The following is a 22,319-nucleotide window of genomic DNA, read 5'->3' on the forward strand; positions in this document are numbered from 1 at the left end:
TCTTTCATTTAATGCCTGCAGACTATAAAAGAGAACCCAACCCAAAAAGTTTGGTTGATTAGTCTGTGGCATTCTGTTAAACTGTTGCTTATGGCGGTCTCTGTGAGCTTCTCAGCGACATTCAGCCAGCCAGGTATCCTGCCTGCAGTAGATGGAATGTGGCAATGGAACGCTGGCTGCGCGTGTCATAATAGGCTCTGAGCCTTTATATACCTGTGCACAGCAGCAGCCACCTTCAGTCTGCTGCTGGACAGCCAGCAGCAGCAGCAGCAGCAGGAGAGGTATGTAATCAGGAGCCCTCCTGCTAAGGGTAGACAGCTGCTCGTTCCACCCCACCCCCCGCCTTAATTGGTTCTCCTCCCTTCCAACGGTGTTGAGGCGGGTGGGAACAGCAGGGGGTGAAGGTGCTGTGTTTAAAGAGGTGGAGTTATGCAGATCTAAAACGCGTGGATTGCAGCAGCAGCAAGCCGAAAAGTGCAGGCATGTAAGGGATCTAGAGGTTGACAACATGTCTTCTTAACGGGAGTCCAGGAGCTCATCTCCACAAATGGACTTTTTAGGATCCTTGGGTGGCTCCGTAGTTTGAAACCAATTCTGGTTATCGCTTCTCGGCCTTTTGGCTAAGATCAAGTGTAGTATCTGTTCTTATCAGTTTAATATCTGATACGTCCCCTATCTGGGGACCATATATTAAATGGATTTTTAGAACAGGGAGATGGAAAAAGAGCTTGCTCTGTCCACTCCACGCATTGACCTGGTATTGCAGTATCTCCAGGACCGGTGCACCCCTTCTTTAATGCAGTTTCTAAAATCAGAAAGAATTGAATTCAATGTTTTTTGTTCATTTTGCTTGTTTGTCGGATTTTGGGATGGACTCTTTGGCTCTGCTTTTCTTCTCCTCATTGGATTTTTCATGTTCAAAGTTGCAGAAGCCAGATTACAAGCTCATTTTGGTTCAACTTCAGCAACTGTGCATTGCATTGCCATGTAATGTGATGCAATGCTATCTTTCTAGCTCTCCCTTTCTACTTCCTTTTGGATAAACAGACATATTAGGCAAGCATTTTGGAGCTTTCACCTAAATAACTACAGGTGGTGAGATAAGCTGCACAATATAATTGACCTTTCAGTATATTGTTGCACACACACCATCTATTTAGCAAATGCCCTTGTTATCAACAGCAGCCTTTTAAACTCACCCGAGCTAACAGGTATGTGCGCTGGTTACACTGCTGCGCTTAAAATTTCTTTTTTGGTTTGCTACAATGCCTTTTCTGAAACGTTGTCTCCTTCTGCTGGAACACTGACTTCTTTCATTTAATGCCTGCAGACTATAAAAGAGAACCCAACCCAAAAAGTTTGGTTGATTAGTCTGTGGCATTCTGTTAAACTGTTGCTTATGGCGGTCTCTGTGAGCTTCTCAGCGACATTCAGCCAGCCAGGTATCCTGCCTGCAGTAGATGGAATGTGGCAATGGAACGCTGGCTGCGCGTGTCATAATAGGCTCTGAGCCTTTATATACCTGTGCACAGCAGCAGCCACCTTCAGTCTGCTGCTGGACAGCCAGCAGCAGCAGCAGCAGCAGGAGAGGTATGTAATCAGGAGCCCTCCTGCTAAGGGTAGACAGCTGCTCGTTCCACCCCACCCCCCGCCTTAATTGGTTCTCCTCCCTTCCAACGGTGTTGAGGCGGGTGGGAACAGCAGGGGGTGAAGGTGCTGTGTTTAAAGAGGTGGAGTTATGCAGATCTAAAACGCGTGGATTGCAGCAGCAGCAAGCCGAAAAGTGCAGGCATGTAAGGGATCTAGAGGTTGACAACATGTCTTCTTAACGGGAGTCCAGGAGCTCATCTCCACAAATGGACTTTTTAGGATCCTTGGGTGGCTCCGTAGTTTGAAACCAATTCTGGTTATCGCTTCTCGGCCTTTTGGCTAAGATCAAGTGTAGTATCTGTTCTTATCAGTTTAATATCTGATACGTCCCCTATCTGGGGACCATATATTAAATGGATTTTTAGAACAGGGAGATGGAAAAAGAGCTTGCTCTGTCCACTCCACGCATTGACCTGGTATTGCAGTATCTCCAGGACCGGTGCACCCCTTCTTTAATGCAGTTTCTAAAATCAGAAAGAATTGAATTCAATGTTTTTTGTTCATTTTGCTTGTTTGTCGGATTTTGGGATGGACTCTTTGGCTCTGCTTTTCTTCTCCTCATTGGATTTTTCATGTTCAAAGTTGCAGAAGCCAGATTACAAGCTCATTTTGGTTCAACTTCAGCAACTGTGCATTGCATTGCCATGTAATGTGATGCAATGCTATCTTTCTAGCTCTCCCTTTCTACTTCCTTTTGGATAAACAGACATATTAGGCAAGCATTTTGGAGCTTTCACCTAAATAACTACAGGTGGTGAGATAAGCTGCACAATATAATTGACCTTTCAGTATATTGTTGCACACACACCATCTATTTAGCAAATGCCCTTGTTATCAACAGCAGCCTTTTAAACTCACCCGAGCTAACAAGTATGTGCGCTGGTTACACTGCTGCGCTTAAAATTTCTTTTTTGGTTTGCTACAATGCCTTTTCTGAAACGTTGTCTCCTTCTGCTGGAACACTGACTTCTTTCATTTAATGCCTGCAGACTATAAAAGAGAACCCAACCCAAAAAGTTTGGTTGATTAGTCTGTGGCATTCTGTTAAACTGTTGCTTATGGCGGTCTCTGTGAGCTTCTCAGCGACATTCAGCCAGCCAGGTATCCTGCCTGCAGTAGATGGAATGTGGCAATGGAACGCTGGCTGCGCGTGTCATAATAGGCTCTGAGCCTTTATATACCTGTGCACAGCAGCAGCCACCTTCAGTCTGCTGCTGGACAGCCAGCAGCAGCAGCAGCAGCAGGAGAGGTATGTAATCAGGAGCCCTCCTGCTAAGGGTAGACAGCTGCTCGTTCCACCCCACCCCCCGCCTTAATTGGTTCTCCTCCCTTCCAACGGTGTTGAGGCGGGTGGGAACAGCAGGGGGTGAAGGTGCTGTGTTTAAAGAGGTGGAGTTATGCAGATCTAAAACGCGTGGATTGCAGCAGCAGCAAGCCGAAAAGTGCAGGCATGTAAGGGATCTAGAGGTTGACAACATGTCTTCTTAACGGGAGTCCAGGAGCTCATCTCCACAAATGGACTTTTTAGGATCCTTGGGTGGCTCCGTAGTTTGAAACCAATTCTGGTTATCGCTTCTCGGCCTTTTGGCTAAGATCAAGTGTAGTATCTGTTCTTATCAGTTTAATATCTGATACGTCCCCTATCTGGGGACCATATATTAAATGGATTTTTAGAACAGGGAGATGGAAAAAGAGCTTGCTCTGTCCACTCCACGCATTGACCTGGTATTGCAGTATCTCCAGGACCGGTGCACCCCTTCTTTAATGCAGTTTCTAAAATCAGAAAGAATTGAATTCAATGTTTTTTGTTCATTTTGCTTGTTTGTCGGATTTTGGGATGGACTCTTTGGCTCTGCTTTTCTTCTCCTCATTGGATTTTTCATGTTCAAAGTTGCAGAAGCCAGATTACAAGCTCATTTTGGTTCAACTTCAGCAACTGTGCATTGCATTGCCATGTAATGTGATGCAATGCTATCTTTCTAGCTCTCCCTTTCTACTTCCTTTTGGATAAACAGACATATTAGGCAAGCATTTTGGAGCTTTCACCTAAATAACTACAGGTGGTGAGATAAGCTGCACAATATAATTGACCTTTCAGTATATTGTTGCACACACACCATCTATTTAGCAAATGCCCTTGTTATCAACAGCAGCCTTTTAAACTCACCCGAGCTAACAGGTATGTGCGCTGGTTACACTGCTGCGCTTAAAATTTCTTTTTTGGTTTGCTACAATGCCTTTTCTGAAACGTTGTCTCCTTCTGCTGGAACACTGACTTCTTTCATTTAATGCCTGCAGACTATAAAAGAGAACCCAACCCAAAAAGTTTGGTTGATTAGTCTGTGGCATTCTGTTAAACTGTTGCTTATGGCGGTCTCTGTGAGCTTCTCAGCGACATTCAGCCAGCCAGGTATCCTGCCTGCAGTAGATGGAATGTGGCAATGGAACGCTGGCTGCGCGTGTCATAATAGGCTCTGAGCCTTTATATACCTGTGCACAGCAGCAGCCACCTTCAGTCTGCTGCTGGACAGCCAGCAGCAGCAGCAGCAGCAGGAGAGGTATGTAATCAGGAGCCCTCCTGCTAAGGGTAGACAGCTGCTCGTTCCACCCCACCCCCCGCCTTAATTGGTTCTCCTCCCTTCCAACGGTGTTGAGGCGGGTGGGAACAGCAGGGGGTGAAGGTGCTGTGTTTAAAGAGGTGGAGTTATGCAGATCTAAAACGCGTGGATTGCAGCAGCAGCAAGCCGAAAAGTGCAGGCATGTAAGGGATCTAGAGGTTGACAACATGTCTTCTTAACGGGAGTCCAGGAGCTCATCTCCACAAATGGACTTTTTAGGATCCTTGGGTGGCTCCGTAGTTTGAAACCAATTCTGGTTATCGCTTCTCGGCCTTTTGGCTAAGATCAAGTGTAGTATCTGTTCTTATCAGTTTAATATCTGATACGTCCCCTATCTGGGGACCATATATTAAATGGATTTTTAGAACAGGGAGATGGAAAAAGAGCTTGCTCTGTCCACTCCACGCATTGACCTGGTATTGCAGTATCTCCAGGACCGGTGCACCCCTTCTTTAATGCAGTTTCTAAAATCAGAAAGAATTGAATTCAATGTTTTTTGTTCATTTTGCTTGTTTGTCGGATTTTGGGATGGACTCTTTGGCTCTGCTTTTCTTCTCCTCATTGGATTTTTCATGTTCAAAGTTGCAGAAGCCAGATTACAAGCTCATTTTGGTTCAACTTCAGCAACTGTGCATTGCATTGCCATGTAATGTGATGCAATGCTATCTTTCTAGCTCTCCCTTTCTACTTCCTTTTGGATAAACAGACATATTAGGCAAGCATTTTGGAGCTTTCACCTAAATAACTACAGGTGGTGAGATAAGCTGCACAATATAATTGACCTTTCAGTATATTGTTGCACACACACCATCTATTTAGCAAATGCCCTTGTTATCAACAGCAGCCTTTTAAACTCACCCGAGCTAACAGGTATGTGCGCTGGTTACACTGCTGCGCTTAAAATTTCTTTTTTGGTTTGCTACAATGCCTTTTCTGAAACGTTGTCTCCTTCTGCTGGAACACTGACTTCTTTCATTTAATGCCTGCAGACTATAAAAGAGAACCCAACCCAAAAAGTTTGGTTGATTAGTCTGTGGCATTCTGTTAAACTGTTGCTTATGGCGGTCTCTGTGAGCTTCTCAGCGACATTCAGCCAGCCAGGTATCCTGCCTGCAGTAGATGGAATGTGGCAATGGAACGCTGGCTGCGCGTGTCATAATAGGCTCTGAGCCTTTATATACCTGTGCACAGCAGCAGCCACCTTCAGTCTGCTGCTGGACAGCCAGCAGCAGCAGCAGCAGCAGGAGAGGTATGTAATCAGGAGCCCTCCTGCTAAGGGTAGACAGCTGCTCGTTCCACCCCACCCCCCGCCTTAATTGGTTCTCCTCCCTTCCAACGGTGTTGAGGCGGGTGGGAACAGCAGGGGGTGAAGGTGCTGTGTTTAAAGAGGTGGAGTTATGCAGATCTAAAACGCGTGGATTGCAGCAGCAGCAAGCCGAAAAGTGCAGGCATGTAAGGGATCTAGAGGTTGACAACATGTCTTCTTAACGGGAGTCCAGGAGCTCATCTCCACAAATGGACTTTTTAGGATCCTTGGGTGGCTCCATAGTTTGAAACCAATTCTGGTTATCGCTTCTCGGCCTTTTGGCTAAGATCAAGTGTAGTATCTGTTCTTATCAGTTTAATATCTGATACGTCCCCTATCTGGGGACCATATATTAAATGGATTTTTAGAACAGGGAGATGGAAAAAGAGCTTGCTCTGTCCACTCCACGCATTGACCTGGTATTGCAGTATCTCCAGGACCGGTGCACCCCTTCTTTAATGCAGTTTCTAAAATCAGAAAGAATTGAATTCAATGTTTTTTGTTCATTTTGCTTGTTTGTCGGATTTTGGGATGGACTCTTTGGCTCTGCTTTTCTTCTCCTCATTGGATTTTTCATGTTCAAAGTTGCAGAAGCCAGATTACAAGCTCATTTTGGTTCAACTTCAGCAACTGTGCATTGCATTGCCATGTAATGTGATGCAATGCTATCTTTCTAGCTCTCCCTTTCTACTTCCTTTTGGATAAACAGACATATTAGGCAAGCATTTTGGAGCTTTCACCTAAATAACTACAGGTGGTGAGATAAGCTGCACAATATAATTGACCTTTCAGTATATTGTTGCACACACACCATCTATTTAGCAAATGCCCTTGTTATCAACAGCAGCCTTTTAAACTCACCCGAGCTAACAGGTATGTGCGCTGGTTACACTGCTGCGCTTAAAATTTCTTTTTTGGTTTGCTACAATGCCTTTTCTGAAACGTTGTCTCCTTCTGCTGGAACACTGACTTCTTTCATTTAATGCCTGCAGACTATAAAAGAGAACCCAACCCAAAAAGTTTGGTTGATTAGTCTGTGGCATTCTGTTAAACTGTTGCTTATGGCGGTCTCTGTGAGCTTCTCAGCGACATTCAGCCAGCCAGGTATCCTGCCTGCAGTAGATGGAATGTGGCAATGGAACGCTGGCTGCGCGTGTCATAATAGGCTCTGAGCCTTTATATACCTGTGCACAGCAGCAGCCACCTTCAGTCTGCTGCTGGACAGCCAGCAGCAGCAGCAGCAGCAGGAGAGGTATGTAATCAGGAGCCCTCCTGCTAAGGGTAGACAGCTGCTCGTTCCACCCCACCCCCCGCCTTAATTGGTTCTCCTCCCTTCCAACGGTGTTGAGGCGGGTGGGAACAGCAGGGGGTGAAGGTGCTGTGTTTAAAGAGGTGGAGTTATGCAGATCTAAAACGCGTGGATTGCAGCAGCAGCAAGCCGAAAAGTGCAGGCATGTAAGGGATCTAGAGGTTGACAACATGTCTTCTTAACGGGAGTCCAGGAGCTCATCTCCACAAATGGACTTTTTAGGATCCTTGGGTGGCTCCGTAGTTTGAAACCAATTCTGGTTATCGCTTCTCGGCCTTTTGGCTAAGATCAAGTGTAGTATCTGTTCTTATCAGTTTAATATCTGATACGTCCCCTATCTGGGGACCATATATTAAATGGATTTTTAGAACAGGGAGATGGAAAAAGAGCTTGCTCTGTCCACTCCACGCATTGACCTGGTATTGCAGTATCTCCAGGACCGGTGCACCCCTTCTTTAATGCAGTTTCTAAAATCAGAAAGAATTGAATTCAATGTTTTTTGTTCATTTTGCTTGTTTGTCGGATTTTGGGATGGACTCTTTGGCTCTGCTTTTCTTCTCCTCATTGGATTTTTCATGTTCAAAGTTGCAGAAGCCAGATTACAAGCTCATTTTGGTTCAACTTCAGCAACTGTGCATTGCATTGCCATGTAATGTGATGCAATGCTATCTTTCTAGCTCTCCCTTTCTACTTCCTTTTGGATAAACAGACATATTAGGCAAGCATTTTGGAGCTTTCACCTAAATAACTACAGGTGGTGAGATAAGCTGCACAATATAATTGACCTTTCAGTATATTGTTGCACACACACCATCTATTTAGCAAATGCCCTTGTTATCAACAGCAGCCTTTTAAACTCACCCGAGCTAACAGGTATGTGCGCTGGTTACACTGCTGCGCTTAAAATTTCTTTTTTGGTTTGCTACAATGCCTTTTCTGAAACGTTGTCTCCTTCTGCTGGAACACTGACTTCTTTCATTTAATGCCTGCAGACTATAAAAGAGAACCCAACCCAAAAAGTTTGGTTGATTAGTCTGTGGCATTCTGTTAAACTGTTGCTTATGGCGGTCTCTGTGAGCTTCTCAGCGACATTCAGCCAGCCAGGTATCCTGCCTGCAGTAGATGGAATGTGGCAATGGAACGCTGGCTGCGCGTGTCATAATAGGCTCTGAGCCTTTATATACCTGTGCACAGCAGCAGCCACCTTCAGTCTGCTGCTGGACAGCCAGCAGCAGCAGCAGCAGCAGGAGAGGTATGTAATCAGGAGCCCTCCTGCTAAGGGTAGACAGCTGCTCGTTCCACCCCACCCCCCGCCTTAATTGGTTCTCCTCCCTTCCAACGGTGTTGAGGCGGGTGGGAACAGCAGGGGGTGAAGGTGCTGTGTTTAAAGAGGTGGAGTTATGCAGATCTAAAACGCGTGGATTGCAGCAGCAGCAAGCCGAAAAGTGCAGGCATGTAAGGGATCTAGAGGTTGACAACATGTCTTCTTAACGGGAGTCCAGGAGCTCATCTCCACAAATGGACTTTTTAGGATCCTTGGGTGGCTCCGTAGTTTGAAACCAATTCTGGTTATCGCTTCTCGGCCTTTTGGCTAAGATCAAGTGTAGTATCTGTTCTTATCAGTTTAATATCTGATACGTCCCCTATCTGGGGACCATATATTAAATGGATTTTTAGAACAGGGAGATGGAAAAAGAGCTTGCTCTGTCCACTCCACGCATTGACCTGGTATTGCAGTATCTCCAGGACCGGTGCACCCCTTCTTTAATGCAGTTTCTAAAATCAGAAAGAATTGAATTCAATGTTTTTTGTTCATTTTGCTTGTTTGTCGGATTTTGGGATGGACTCTTTGGCTCTGCTTTTCTTCTCCTCATTGGATTTTTCATGTTCAAAGTTGCAGAAGCCAGATTACAAGCTCATTTTGGTTCAACTTCAGCAACTGTGCATTGCATTGCCATGTAATGTGATGCAATGCTATCTTTCTAGCTCTCCCTTTCTACTTCCTTTTGGATAAACAGACATATTAGGCAAGCATTTTGGAGCTTTCACCTAAATAACTACAGGTGGTGAGATAAGCTGCACAATATAATTGACCTTTCAGTATATTGTTGCACACACACCATCTATTTAGCAAATGCCCTTGTTATCAACAGCAGCCTTTTAAACTCACCCGAGCTAACAGGTATGTGCGCTGGTTACACTGCTGCGCTTAAAATTTCTTTTTTGGTTTGCTACAATGCCTTTTCTGAAACGTTGTCTCCTTCTGCTGGAACACTGACTTCTTTCATTTAATGCCTGCAGACTATAAAAGAGAACCCAACCCAAAAAGTTTGGTTGATTAGTCTGTGGCATTCTGTTAAACTGTTGCTTATGGCGGTCTCTGTGAGCTTCTCAGCGACATTCAGCCAGCCAGGTATCCTGCCTGCAGTAGATGGAATGTGGCAATGGAACGCTGGCTGCGCGTGTCATAATAGGCTCTGAGCCTTTATATACCTGTGCACAGCAGCAGCCACCTTCAGTCTGCTGCTGGACAGCCAGCAGCAGCAGCAGCAGCAGGAGAGGTATGTAATCAGGAGCCCTCCTGCTAAGGGTAGACAGCTGCTCGTTCCACCCCACCCCCCGCCTTAATTGGTTCTCCTCCCTTCCAACGGTGTTGAGGCGGGTGGGAACAGCAGGGGGTGAAGGTGCTGTGTTTAAAGAGGTGGAGTTATGCAGATCTAAAACGCGTGGATTGCAGCAGCAGCAAGCCGAAAAGTGCAGGCATGTAAGGGATCTAGAGGTTGACAACATGTCTTCTTAACGGGAGTCCAGGAGCTCATCTCCACAAATGGACTTTTTAGGATCCTTGGGTGGCTCCGTAGTTTGAAACCAATTCTGGTTATCGCTTCTCGGCCTTTTGGCTAAGATCAAGTGTAGTATCTGTTCTTATCAGTTTAATATCTGATACGTCCCCTATCTGGGGACCATATATTAAATGGATTTTTAGAACAGGGAGATGGAAAAAGAGCTTGCTCTGTCCACTCCACGCATTGACCTGGTATTGCAGTATCTCCAGGACCGGTGCACCCCTTCTTTAATGCAGTTTCTAAAATCAGAAAGAATTGAATTCAATGTTTTTTGTTCATTTTGCTTGTTTGTCGGATTTTGGGATGGACTCTTTGGCTCTGCTTTTCTTCTCCTCATTGGATTTTTCATGTTCAAAGTTGCAGAAGCCAGATTACAAGCTCATTTTGGTTCAACTTCAGCAACTGTGCATTGCATTGCCATGTAATGTGATGCAATGCTATCTTTCTAGCTCTCCCTTTCTACTTCCTTTTGGATAAACAGACATATTAGGCAAGCATTTTGGAGCTTTCACCTAAATAACTACAGGTGGTGAGATAAGCTGCACAATATAATTGACCTTTCAGTATATTGTTGCACACACACCATCTATTTAGCAAATGCCCTTGTTATCAACAGCAGCCTTTTAAACTCACCCGAGCTAACAGGTATGTGCGCTGGTTACACTGCTGCGCTTAAAATTTCTTTTTTGGTTTGCTACAATGCCTTTTCTGAAACGTTGTCTCCTTCTGCTGGAACACTGACTTCTTTCATTTAATGCCTGCAGACTATAAAAGAGAACCCAACCCAAAAAGTTTGGTTGATTAGTCTGTGGCATTCTGTTAAACTGTTGCTTATGGCGGTCTCTGTGAGCTTCTCAGCGACATTCAGCCAGCCAGGTATCCTGCCTGCAGTAGATGGAATGTGGCAATGGAACGCTGGCTGCGCGTGTCATAATAGGCTCTGAGCCTTTATATACCTGTGCACAGCAGCAGCCACCTTCAGTCTGCTGCTGGACAGCCAGCAGCAGCAGCAGCAGCAGGAGAGGTATGTAATCAGGAGCCCTCCTGCTAAGGGTAGACAGCTGCTCGTTCCACCCCACCCCCCGCCTTAATTGGTTCTCCTCCCTTCCAACGGTGTTGAGGCGGGTGGGAACAGCAGGGGGTGAAGGTGCTGTGTTTAAAGAGGTGGAGTTATGCAGATCTAAAACGCGTGGATTGCAGCAGCAGCAAGCCGAAAAGTGCAGGCATGTAAGGGATCTAGAGGTTGACAACATGTCTTCTTAACGGGAGTCCAGGAGCTCATCTCCACAAATGGACTTTTTAGGATCCTTGGGTGGCTCCGTAGTTTGAAACCAATTCTGGTTATCGCTTCTCGGCCTTTTGGCTAAGATCAAGTGTAGTATCTGTTCTTATCAGTTTAATATCTGATACGTCCCCTATCTGGGGACCATATATTAAATGGATTTTTAGAACAGGGAGATGGAAAAAGAGCTTGCTCTGTCCACTCCACGCATTGACCTGGTATTGCAGTATCTCCAGGACCGGTGCACCCCTTCTTTAATGCAGTTTCTAAAATCAGAAAGAATTGAATTCAATGTTTTTTGTTCATTTTGCTTGTTTGTCGGATTTTGGGATGGACTCTTTGGCTCTGCTTTTCTTCTCCTCATTGGATTTTTCATGTTCAAAGTTGCAGAAGCCAGATTACAAGCTCATTTTGGTTCAACTTCAGCAACTGTGCATTGCATTGCCATGTAATGTGATGCAATGCTATCTTTCTAGCTCTCCCTTTCTACTTCCTTTTGGATAAACAGACATATTAGGCAAGCATTTTGGAGCTTTCACCTAAATAACTACAGGTGGTGAGATAAGCTGCACAATATAATTGACCTTTCAGTATATTGTTGCACACACACCATCTATTTAGCAAATGCCCTTGTTATCAACAGCAGCCTTTTAAACTCACCCGAGCTAACAGGTATGTGCGCTGGTTACACTGCTGCGCTTAAAATTTCTTTTTTGGTTTGCTACAATGCCTTTTCTGAAACGTTGTCTCCTTCTGCTGGAACACTGACTTCTTTCATTTAATGCCTGCAGACTATAAAAGAGAACCCAACCCAAAAAGTTTGGTTGATTAGTCTGTGGCATTCTGTTAAACTGTTGCTTATGGCGGTCTCTGTGAGCTTCTCAGCGACATTCAGCCAGCCAGGTATCCTGCCTGCAGTAGATGGAATGTGGCAATGGAACGCTGGCTGCGCGTGTCATAATAGGCTCTGAGCCTTTATATACCTGTGCACAGCAGCAGCCACCTTCAGTCTGCTGCTGGACAGCCAGCAGCAGCAGCAGCAGCAGGAGAGGTATGTAATCAGGAGCCCTCCTGCTAAGGGTAGACAGCTGCTCGTTCCACCCCACCCCCCGCCTTAATTGGTTCTCCTCCCTTCCAACGGTGTTGAGGCGGGTGGGAACAGCAGGGGGTGAAGGTGCTGTGTTTAAAGAGGTGGAGTTATGCAGATCTAAAACGCGTGGATTGCAGCAGCAGCAAGCCGAAAAGTGCAGGCATGTAAGGGATCTAGAGGTTGACAACATGTCTTCTTAACGGGAGTCCAGGAGCTCATCTCCACAAATGGACTTTTTAGGATCCTTGGGTGGCTCCGTAGTTTGAAACCAATTCTGGTTATCGCTTCTCGGCCTTTTGGCTAAGATCAAGTGTAGTATCTGTTCTTATCAGTTTAATATCTGATACGTCCCCTATCTGGGGACCATATATTAAATGGATTTTTAGAACAGGGAGATGGAAAAAGAGCTTGCTCTGTCCACTCCACGCATTGACCTGGTATTGCAGTATCTCCAGGACCGGTGCACCCCTTCTTTAATGCAGTTTCTAAAATCAGAAAGAATTGAATTCAATGTTTTTTGTTCATTTTGCTTGTTTGTCGGATTTTGGGATGGACTCTTTGGCTCTGCTTTTCTTCTCCTCATTGGATTTTTCATGTTCAAAGTTGCAGAAGCCAGATTACAAGCTCATTTTGGTTCAACTTCAGCAACTGTGCATTGCATTGCCATGTAATGTGATGCAATGCTATCTTTCTAGCTCTCCCTTTCTACTTCCTTTTGGATAAACAGACATATTAGGCAAGCATTTTGGAGCTTTCACCTAAATAACTACAGGTGGTGAGATAAGCTGCACAATATAATTGACCTTTCAGTATATTGTTGCACACACACCATCTATTTAGCAAATGCCCTTGTTATCAACAGCAGCCTTTTAAACTCACCCGAGCTAACAGGTATGTGCGCTGGTTACACTGCTGCGCTTAAAATTTCTTTTTTGGTTTGCTACAATGCCTTTTCTGAAACGTTGTCTCCTTCTGCTGGAACACTGACTTCTTTCATTTAATGCCTGCAGACTATAAAAGAGAACCCAACCCAAAAAGTTTGGTTGATTAGTCTGTGGCATTCTGTTAAACTGTTGCTTATGGCGGTCTCTGTGAGCTTCTCAGCGACATTCAGCCAGCCAGGTATCCTGCCTGCAGTAGATGGAATGTGGCAATGGAACGCTGGCTGCGCGTGTCATAATAGGCTCTGAGCCTTTATATACCTGTGCACAGCAGCAGCCACCTTCAGTCTGCTGCTGGACAGCCAGCAGCAGCAGCAGCAGCAGGAGAGGTATGTAATCAGGAGCCCTCCTGCTAAGGGTAGACAGCTGCTCGTTCCACCCCACCCCCCGCCTTAATTGGTTCTCCTCCCTTCCAACGGTGTTGAGGCGGGTGGGAACAGCAGGGGGTGAAGGTGCTGTGTTTAAAGAGGTGGAGTTATGCAGATCTAAAACGCGTGGATTGCAGCAGCAGCAAGCCGAAAAGTGCAGGCATGTAAGGGATCTAGAGGTTGACAACATGTCTTCTTAACGGGAGTCCAGGAGCTCATCTCCACAAATGGACTTTTTAGGATCCTTGGGTGGCTCCGTAGTTTGAAACCAATTCTGGTTATCGCTTCTCGGCCTTTTGGCTAAGATCAAGTGTAGTATCTGTTCTTATCAGTTTAATATCTGATACGTCCCCTATCTGGGGACCATATATTAAATGGATTTTTAGAACAGGGAGATGGAAAAAGAGCTTGCTCTGTCCACTCCACGCATTGACCTGGTATTGCAGTATCTCCAGGACCGGTGCACCCCTTCTTTAATGCAGTTTCTAAAATCAGAAAGAATTGAATTCAATGTTTTTTGTTCATTTTGCTTGTTTGTCGGATTTTGGGATGGACTCTTTGGCTCTGCTTTTCTTCTCCTCATTGGATTTTTCATGTTCAAAGTTGCAGAAGCCAGATTACAAGCTCATTTTGGTTCAACTTCAGCAACTGTGCATTGCATTGCCATGTAATGTGATGCAATGCTATCTTTCTAGCTCTCCCTTTCTACTTCCTTTTGGATAAACAGACATATTAGGCAAGCATTTTGGAGCTTTCACCTAAATAACTACAGGTGGTGAGATAAGCTGCACAATATAATTGACCTTTCAGTATATTGTTGCACACACACCATCTATTTAGCAAATGCCCTTGTTATCAACAGCAGCCTTTTAAACTCACCCGAGCTAACAGGTATGTGCGCTGGTTACACTGCTGCGCTTAAAATTTCTTTTTTGGTTTGCTACAATGCCTTTTCTGAAACGTTGTCTCCTTCTGCTGGAACACTGACTTCTTTCATTTAATGCCTGCAGACTATAAAAGAGAACCCAACCCAAAAAGTTTGGTTGATTAGTCTGTGGCATTCTGTTAAACTGTTGCTTATGGCGGTCTCTGTGAGCTTCTCAGCGACATTCAGCCAGCCAGGTATCCTGCCTGCAGTAGATGGAATGTGGCAATGGAACGCTGGCTGCGCGTGTCATAATAGGCTCTGAGCCTTTATATACCTGTGCACAGCAGCAGCCACCTTCAGTCTGCTGCTGGACAGCCAGCAGCAGCAGCAGCAGCAGGAGAGGTATGTAATCAGGAGCCCTCCTGCTAAGGGTAGACAGCTGCTCGTTCCACCCCACCCCCCGCCTTAATTGGTTCTCCTCCCTTCCAACGGTGTTGAGGCGGGTGGGAACAGCAGGGGGTGAAGGTGCTGTGTTTAAAGAGGTGGAGTTATGCAGATCTAAAACGCGTGGATTGCAGCAGCAGCAAGCCGAAAAGTGCAGGCATGTAAGGGATCTAGAGGTTGACAACATGTCTTCTTAACGGGAGTCCAGGAGCTCATCTCCACAAATGGACTTTTTAGGATCCTTGGGTGGCTCCGTAGTTTGAAACCAATTCTGGTTATCGCTTCTCGGCCTTTTGGCTAAGATCAAGTGTAGTATCTGTTCTTATCAGTTTAATATCTGATACGTCCCCTATCTGGGGACCATATATTAAATGGATTTTTAGAACAGGGAGATGGAAAAAGAGCTTGCTCTGTCCACTCCACGCATTGACCTGGTATTGCAGTATCTCCAGGACCGGTGCACCCCTTCTTTAATGCAGTTTCTAAAATCAGAAAGAATTGAATTCAATGTTTTTTGTTCATTTTGCTTGTTTGTCGGATTTTGGGATGGACTCTTTGGCTCTGCTTTTCTTCTCCTCATTGGATTTTTCATGTTCAAAGTTGCAGAAGCCAGATTACAAGCTCATTTTGGTTCAACTTCAGCAACTGTGCATTGCATTGCCATGTAATGTGATGCAATGCTATCTTTCTAGCTCTCCCTTTCTACTTCCTTTTGGATAAACAGACATATTAGGCAAGCATTTTGGAGCTTTCACCTAAATAACTACAGGTGGTGAGATAAGCTGCACAATATAATTGACCTTTCAGTATATTGTTGCACACACACCATCTATTTAGCAAATGCCCTTGTTATCAACAGCAGCCTTTTAAACTCACCCGAGCTAACAGGTATGTGCGCTGGTTACACTGCTGCGCTTAAAATTTCTTTTTTGGTTTGCTACAATGCCTTTTCTGAAACGTTGTCTCCTTCTGCTGGAACACTGACTTCTTTCATTTAATGCCTGCAGACTATAAAAGAGAACCCAACCCAAAAAGTTTGGTTGATTAGTCTGTGGCATTCTGTTAAACTGTTGCTTATGGCGGTCTCTGTGAGCTTCTCAGCGACATTCAGCCAGCCAGGTATCCTGCCTGCAGTAGATGGAATGTGGCAATGGAACGCTGGCTGCGCGTGTCATAATAGGCTCTGAGCCTTTATATACCTGTGCACAGCAGCAGCCACCTTCAGTCTGCTGCTGGACAGCCAGCAGCAGCAGCAGCAGCAGGAGAGGTATGTAATCAGGAGCCCTCCTGCTAAGGGTAGACAGCTGCTCGTTCCACCCCACCCCCCGCCTTAATTGGTTCTCCTCCCTTCCAACGGTGTTGAGGCGGGTGGGAACAGCAGGGGGTGAAGGTGCTGTGTTTAAAGAGGTGGAGTTATGCAGATCTAAAACGCGTGGATTGCAGCAGCAGCAAGCCGAAAAGTGCAGGCATGTAAGGGATCTAGAGGTTGACAACATGTCTTCTTAACGGGAGTCCAGGAGCTCATCTCCACAAATGGACTTTTTAGGATCCTTGGGTGGCTCCGTAGTTTGAAACCAATTCTGGTTATCGCTTCTCGGCCTTTTGGCTAAGATCAAGTGTAGTATCTGTTCTTATCAGTTTAATATCTGATACGTCCCCTATCTGGGGACCATATATTAAATGGATTTTTAGAACAGGGAGATGGAAAAAGAGCTTGCTCTGTCCACTCCACGCATTGACCTGGTATTGCAGTATCTCCAGGACCGGTGCACCCCTTCTTTAATGCAGTTTCTAAAATCAGAAAGAATTGAATTCAATGTTTTTTGTTCATTTTGCTTGTTTGTCGGATTTTGGGATGGACTCTTTGGCTCTGCTTTTCTTCTCCTCATTGGATTTTTCATGTTCAAAGTTGCAGAAGCCAGATTACAAGCTCATTTTGGTTCAACTTCAGCAACTGTGCATTGCATTGCCATGTAATGTGATGCAATGCTATCTTTCTAGCTCTCCCTTTCTACTTCCTTTTGGATAAACAGACATATTAGGCAAGCATTTTGGAGCTTTCACCTAAATAACTACAGGTGGTGAGATAAGCTGCACAATATAATTGACCTTTCAGTATATTGTTGCACACACACCATCTATTTAGCAAATGCCCTTGTTATCAACAGCAGCCTTTTAAACTCACCCGAGCTAACAGGTATGTGCGCTGGTTACACTGCTGCGCTTAAAATTTCTTTTTTGGTTTGCTACAATGCCTTTTCTGAAACGTTGTCTCCTTCTGCTGGAACACTGACTTCTTTCATTTAATGCCTGCAGACTATAAAAGAGAACCCAACCCAAAAAGTTTGGTTGATTAGTCTGTGGCATTCTGTTAAACTGTTGCTTATGGCGGTCTCTGTGAGCTTCTCAGCGACATTCAGCCAGCCAGGTATCCTGCCTGCAGTAGATGGAATGTGGCAATGGAACGCTGGCTGCGCGTGTCATAATAGGCTCTGAGCCTTTATATACCTGTGCACAGCAGCAGCCACCTTCAGTCTGCTGCTGGACAGCCAGCAGCAGCAGCAGCAGCAGGAGAGGTATGTAATCAGGAGCCCTCCTGCTAAGGGTAGACAGCTGCTCGTTCCACCCCACCCCCCGCCTTAATTGGTTCTCCTCCCTTCCAACGGTGTTGAGGCGGGTGGGAACAGCAGGGGGTGAAGGTGCTGTGTTTAAAGAGGTGGAGTTATGCAGATCTAAAACGCGTGGATTGCAGCAGCAGCAAGCCGAAAAGTGCAGGCATGTAAGGGATCTAGAGGTTGACAACATGTCTTCTTAACGGGAGTCCAGGAGCTCATCTCCACAAATGGACTTTTTAGGATCCTTGGGTGGCTCCGTAGTTTGAAACCAATTCTGGTTATCGCTTCTCGGCCTTTTGGCTAAGATCAAGTGTAGTATCTGTTCTTATCAGTTTAATATCTGATACGTCCCCTATCTGGGGACCATATATTAAATGGATTTTTAGAACAGGGAGATGGAAAAAGAGCTTGCTCTGTCCACTCCACGCATTGACCTGGTATTGCAGTATCTCCAGGACCGGTGCACCCCTTCTTTAATGCAGTTTCTAAAATCAGAAAGAATTGAATTCAATGTTTTTTGTTCATTTTGCTTGTTTGTCGGATTTTGGGATGGACTCTTTGGCTCTGCTTTTCTTCTCCTCATTGGATTTTTCATGTTCAAAGTTGCAGAAGCCAGATTACAAGCTCATTTTGGTTCAACTTCAGCAACTGTGCATTGCATTGCCATGTAATGTGATGCAATGCTATCTTTCTAGCTCTCCCTTTCTACTTCCTTTTGGATAAACAGACATATTAGGCAAGCATTTTGGAGCTTTCACCTAAATAACTACAGGTGGTGAGATAAGCTGCACAATATAATTGACCTTTCAGTATATTGTTGCACACACACCATCTATTTAGCAAATGCCCTTGTTATCAACAGCAGCCTTTTAAACTCACCCGAGCTAACAGGTATGTGCGCTGGTTACACTGCTGCGCTTAAAATTTCTTTTTTGGTTTGCTACAATGCCTTTTCTGAAACGTTGTCTCCTTCTGCTGGAACACTGACTTCTTTCATTTAATGCCTGCAGACTATAAAAGAGAACCCAACCCAAAAAGTTTGGTTGATTAGTCTGTGGCATTCTGTTAAACTGTTGCTTATGGCGGTCTCTGTGAGCTTCTCAGCGACATTCAGCCAGCCAGGTATCCTGCCTGCAGTAGATGGAATGTGGCAATGGAACGCTGGCTGCGCGTGTCATAATAGGCTCTGAGCCTTTATATACCTGTGCACAGCAGCAGCCACCTTCAGTCTGCTGCTGGACAGCCAGCAGCAGCAGCAGCAGCAGGAGAGGTATGTAATCAGGAGCCCTCCTGCTAAGGGTAGACAGCTGCTCGTTCCACCCCACCCCCCGCCTTAATTGGTTCTCCTCCCTTCCAACGGTGTTGAGGCGGGTGGGAACAGCAGGGGGTGAAGGTGCTGTGTTTAAAGAGGTGGAGTTATGCAGATCTAAAACGCGTGGATTGCAGCAGCAGCAAGCCGAAAAGTGCAGGCATGTAAGGGATCTAGAGGTTGACAACATGTCTTCTTAACGGGAGTCCAGGAGCTCATCTCCACAAATGGACTTTTTAGGATCCTTGGGTGGCTCCGTAGTTTGAAACCAATTCTGGTTATCGCTTCTCGGCCTTTTGGCTAAGATCAAGTGTAGTATCTGTTCTTATCAGTTTAATATCTGATACGTCCCCTATCTGGGGACCATATATTAAATGGATTTTTAGAACAGGGAGATGGAAAAAGAGCTTGCTCTGTCCACTCCACGCATTGACCTGGTATTGCAGTATCTCCAGGACCGGTGCACCCCTTCTTTAATGCAGTTTCTAAAATCAGAAAGAATTGAATTCAATGTTTTTTGTTCATTTTGCTTGTTTGTCGGATTTTGGGATGGACTCTTTGGCTCTGCTTTTCTTCTCCTCATTGGATTTTTCATGTTCAAAGTTGCAGAAGCCAGATTACAAGCTCATTTTGGTTCAACTTCAGCAACTGTGCATTGCATTGCCATGTAATGTGATGCAATGCTATCTTTCTAGCTCTCCCTTTCTACTTCCTTTTGGATAAACAGACATATTAGGCAAGCATTTTGGAGCTTTCACCTAAATAACTACAGGTGGTGAGATAAGCTGCACAATATAATTGACCTTTCAGTATATTGTTGCACACACACCATCTATTTAGCAAATGCCCTTGTTATCAACAGCAGCCTTTTAAACTCACCCGAGCTAACAGGTATGTGCGCTGGTTACACTGCTGCGCTTAAAATTTCTTTTTTGGTTTGCTACAATGCCTTTTCTGAAACGTTGTCTCCTTCTGCTGGAACACTGACTTCTTTCATTTAATGCCTGCAGACTATAAAAGAGAACCCAACCCAAAAAGTTTGGTTGATTAGTCTGTGGCATTCTGTTAAACTGTTGCTTATGGCGGTCTCTGTGAGCTTCTCAGCGACATTCAGCCAGCCAGGTATCCTGCCTGCAGTAGATGGAATGTGGCAATGGAACGCTGGCTGCGCGTGTCATAATAGGCTCTGAGCCTTTATATACCTGTGCACAGCAGCAGCCACCTTCAGTCTGCTGCTGGACAGCCAGCAGCAGCAGCAGCAGCAGGAGAGGTATGTAATCAGGAGCCCTCCTGCTAAGGGTAGACAGCTGCTCGTTCCACCCCACCCCCCGCCTTAATTGGTTCTCCTCCCTTCCAACGGTGTTGAGGCGGGTGGGAACAGCAGGGGGTGAAGGTGCTGTGTTTAAAGAGGTGGAGTTATGCAGATCTAAAACGCGTGGATTGCAGCAGCAGCAAGCCGAAAAGTGCAGGCATGTAAGGGATCTAGAGGTTGACAACATGTCTTCTTAACGGGAGTCCAGGAGCTCATCTCCACAAATGGACTTTTTAGGATCCTTGGGTGGCTCCGTAGTTTGAAACCAATTCTGGTTATCGCTTCTCGGCCTTTTGGCTAAGATCAAGTGTAGTATCTGTTCTTATCAGTTTAATATCTGATACGTCCCCTATCTGGGGACCATATATTAAATGGATTTTTAGAACAGGGAGATGGAAAAAGAGCTTGCTCTGTCCACTCCACGCATTGACCTGGTATTGCAGTATCTCCAGGACCGGTGCACCCCTTCTTTAATGCAGTTTCTAAAATCAGAAAGAATTGAATTCAATGTTTTTTGTTCTTTTGCTTGTTTGTCGGATTTTGGGATGGACTCTTTGGCTCTGCTTTTCTTCTCCTCATTGGATTTTTCATGTTCAAAGTTGCAGAAGCCAGATTACAAGCTCATTTTGGTTCAACTTCAGCAACTGTGCATTGCATTGCCATGTAATGTGATGCAATGCTATCTTTCTAGCTCTCCCTTTCTACTTCCTTTTGGATAAACAGACATATTAGGCAAGCATTTTGGAGCTTTCACCTAAATAACTACAGGTGGTGAGATAAGCTGCACAATATAATTGACCTTTCAGTATATTGTTGCACACACACCATCTATTTAGCAAATGCCCTTGTTATCAACAGCAGCCTTTTAAACTCACCCGAGCTAACAGGTATGTGCGCTGGTTACACTGCTGCGCTTAAAATTTCTTTTTTGGTTTGCTACAATGCCTTTTCTGAAACGTTGTCTCCTTCTGCTGGAACACTGACTTCTTTCATTTAATGCCTGCAGACTATAAAAGAGAACCCAACCCAAAAAGTTTGGTTGATTAGTCTGTGGCATTCTGTTAAACTGTTGCTTATGGCGGTCTCTGTGAGCTTCTCAGCGACATTCAGCCAGCCAGGTATCCTGCCTGCAGTAGATGGAATGTGGCAATGGAACGCTGGCTGCGCGTGTCATAATAGGCTCTGAGCCTTTATATACCTGTGCACAGCAGCAGCCACCTTCAGTCTGCTGCTGGACAGCCAGCAGCAGCAGCAGCAGCAGGAGAGGTATGTAATCAGGAGCCCTCCTGCTAAGGGTAGACAGCTGCTCGTTCCACCCCACCCCCCGCCTTAATTGGTTCTCCTCCCTTCCAACGGTGTTGAGGCGGGTGGGAACAGCAGGGGGTGAAGGTGCTGTGTTTAAAGAGGTGGAGTTATGCAGATCTAAAACGCGTGGATTGCAGCAGCAGCAAGCCGAAAAGTGCAGGCATGTAAGGGATCTAGAGGTTGACAACATGTCTTCTTAACGGGAGTCCAGGAGCTCATCTCCACAAATGGACTTTTTAGGATCCTTGGGTGGCTCCGTAGTTTGAAACCAATTCTGGTTATCGCTTCTCGGCCTTTTGGCTAAGATCAAGTGTAGTATCTGTTCTTATCAGTTTAATATCTGATACGTCCCCTATCTGGGGACCATATATTAAATGGATTTTTAGAACAGGGAGATGGAAAAAGAGCTTGCTCTGTCCACTCCACGCATTGACCTGGTATTGCAGTATCTCCAGGACCGGTGCACCCCTTCTTTAATGCAGTTTCTAAAATCAGAAAGAATTGAATTCAATGTTTTTTGTTCATTTTGCTTGTTTGTCGGATTTTGGGATGGACTCTTTGGCTCTGCTTTTCTTCTCCTCATTGGATTTTTCATGTTCAAAGTTGCAGAAGCCAGATTACAAGCTCATTTTGGTTCAACTTCAGCAACTGTGCATTGCATTGCCATGTAATGTGATGCAATGCTATCTTTCTAGCTCTCCCTTTCTACTTCCTTTTGGATAAACAGACATATTAGGCAAGCATTTTGGAGCTTTCACCTAAATAACTACAGGTGGTGAGATAAGCTGCACAATATAATTGACCTTTCAGTATATTGTTGCACACACACCATCTATTTAGCAAATGCCCTTGTTATCAACAGCAGCCTTTTAAACTCACCCGAGCTAACAGGTATGTGCGCTGGTTACACTGCTGCGCTTAAAATTTCTTTTTTGGTTTGCTACAATGCCTTTTCTGAAACGTTGTCTCCTTCTGCTGGAACACTGACTTCTTTCATTTAATGCCTGCAGACTATAAAAGAGAACCCAACCCAAAAAGTTTGGTTGATTAGTCTGT

At 45.1% G+C, this 22,319-nt stretch overlaps 17 non-coding genes across 17 annotated transcripts; all 17 read left to right on the forward strand.

Moving 5' to 3' along the window:
- The first annotated feature begins 600 nt into the window (after window positions 1-600).
- LOC141247045 (U2 spliceosomal RNA) lies at window positions 601-791 on the forward strand. The gene has a single exon (XR_012310557.1). It is a non-coding gene; the product is annotated as a U2 spliceosomal RNA (small nuclear RNA).
- A 1,118-nt stretch (window positions 792-1,909) lies between these two features.
- LOC141247046 (U2 spliceosomal RNA) lies at window positions 1,910-2,100 on the forward strand. Its single transcript, XR_012310558.1, has one exon. It is a non-coding gene; the product is annotated as a U2 spliceosomal RNA (small nuclear RNA).
- Window positions 2,101-3,218: 1,118 nt separating this feature from the next.
- On the forward strand, window positions 3,219-3,409 carry LOC141247047 (U2 spliceosomal RNA). The gene has a single exon (XR_012310559.1). It is a non-coding gene; the product is annotated as a U2 spliceosomal RNA (small nuclear RNA).
- A 1,118-nt stretch (window positions 3,410-4,527) lies between these two features.
- Window positions 4,528-4,718, forward strand: LOC141247048 (U2 spliceosomal RNA). The gene has a single exon (XR_012310560.1). It is a non-coding gene; the product is annotated as a U2 spliceosomal RNA (small nuclear RNA).
- Window positions 4,719-5,836: 1,118 nt separating this feature from the next.
- On the forward strand, window positions 5,837-6,027 carry LOC141247050 (U2 spliceosomal RNA). Its single transcript, XR_012310562.1, has one exon. It is a non-coding gene; the product is annotated as a U2 spliceosomal RNA (small nuclear RNA).
- A 1,118-nt stretch (window positions 6,028-7,145) lies between these two features.
- LOC141247051 (U2 spliceosomal RNA) lies at window positions 7,146-7,336 on the forward strand. The gene has a single exon (XR_012310563.1). It is a non-coding gene; the product is annotated as a U2 spliceosomal RNA (small nuclear RNA).
- A 1,118-nt stretch (window positions 7,337-8,454) lies between these two features.
- Window positions 8,455-8,645, forward strand: LOC141247052 (U2 spliceosomal RNA). Its single transcript, XR_012310564.1, has one exon. It is a non-coding gene; the product is annotated as a U2 spliceosomal RNA (small nuclear RNA).
- Window positions 8,646-9,763: 1,118 nt separating this feature from the next.
- On the forward strand, window positions 9,764-9,954 carry LOC141247053 (U2 spliceosomal RNA). The gene has a single exon (XR_012310565.1). It is a non-coding gene; the product is annotated as a U2 spliceosomal RNA (small nuclear RNA).
- Window positions 9,955-11,072: 1,118 nt separating this feature from the next.
- On the forward strand, window positions 11,073-11,263 carry LOC141247054 (U2 spliceosomal RNA). The gene has a single exon (XR_012310566.1). It is a non-coding gene; the product is annotated as a U2 spliceosomal RNA (small nuclear RNA).
- Window positions 11,264-12,381: 1,118 nt separating this feature from the next.
- LOC141247056 (U2 spliceosomal RNA) lies at window positions 12,382-12,572 on the forward strand. The gene has a single exon (XR_012310567.1). It is a non-coding gene; the product is annotated as a U2 spliceosomal RNA (small nuclear RNA).
- Window positions 12,573-13,690: 1,118 nt separating this feature from the next.
- On the forward strand, window positions 13,691-13,881 carry LOC141247057 (U2 spliceosomal RNA). Its single transcript, XR_012310568.1, has one exon. It is a non-coding gene; the product is annotated as a U2 spliceosomal RNA (small nuclear RNA).
- A 1,118-nt stretch (window positions 13,882-14,999) lies between these two features.
- On the forward strand, window positions 15,000-15,190 carry LOC141247058 (U2 spliceosomal RNA). The gene has a single exon (XR_012310569.1). It is a non-coding gene; the product is annotated as a U2 spliceosomal RNA (small nuclear RNA).
- Window positions 15,191-16,308: 1,118 nt separating this feature from the next.
- LOC141247059 (U2 spliceosomal RNA) lies at window positions 16,309-16,499 on the forward strand. Its single transcript, XR_012310570.1, has one exon. It is a non-coding gene; the product is annotated as a U2 spliceosomal RNA (small nuclear RNA).
- A 1,118-nt stretch (window positions 16,500-17,617) lies between these two features.
- On the forward strand, window positions 17,618-17,808 carry LOC141247060 (U2 spliceosomal RNA). Its single transcript, XR_012310571.1, has one exon. It is a non-coding gene; the product is annotated as a U2 spliceosomal RNA (small nuclear RNA).
- A 1,118-nt stretch (window positions 17,809-18,926) lies between these two features.
- LOC141247062 (U2 spliceosomal RNA) lies at window positions 18,927-19,117 on the forward strand. Its single transcript, XR_012310573.1, has one exon. It is a non-coding gene; the product is annotated as a U2 spliceosomal RNA (small nuclear RNA).
- A 1,118-nt stretch (window positions 19,118-20,235) lies between these two features.
- On the forward strand, window positions 20,236-20,426 carry LOC141247063 (U2 spliceosomal RNA). The gene has a single exon (XR_012310574.1). It is a non-coding gene; the product is annotated as a U2 spliceosomal RNA (small nuclear RNA).
- A 1,117-nt stretch (window positions 20,427-21,543) lies between these two features.
- On the forward strand, window positions 21,544-21,734 carry LOC141247064 (U2 spliceosomal RNA). Its single transcript, XR_012310575.1, has one exon. It is a non-coding gene; the product is annotated as a U2 spliceosomal RNA (small nuclear RNA).
- Window positions 21,735-22,319: the final 585 nt, after the last annotated feature.

The sequence above is a fragment of the Phyllobates terribilis genome, unplaced genomic scaffold (genome assembly GCF_046119375.1).
Source record: "Phyllobates terribilis strain yellow unplaced genomic scaffold, ASM4611937v1 Scaffold_2723__1_contigs__length_110913, whole genome shotgun sequence".
Classification (NCBI taxonomy): Eukaryota; Metazoa; Chordata; class Amphibia; order Anura; family Dendrobatidae; genus Phyllobates; species Phyllobates terribilis.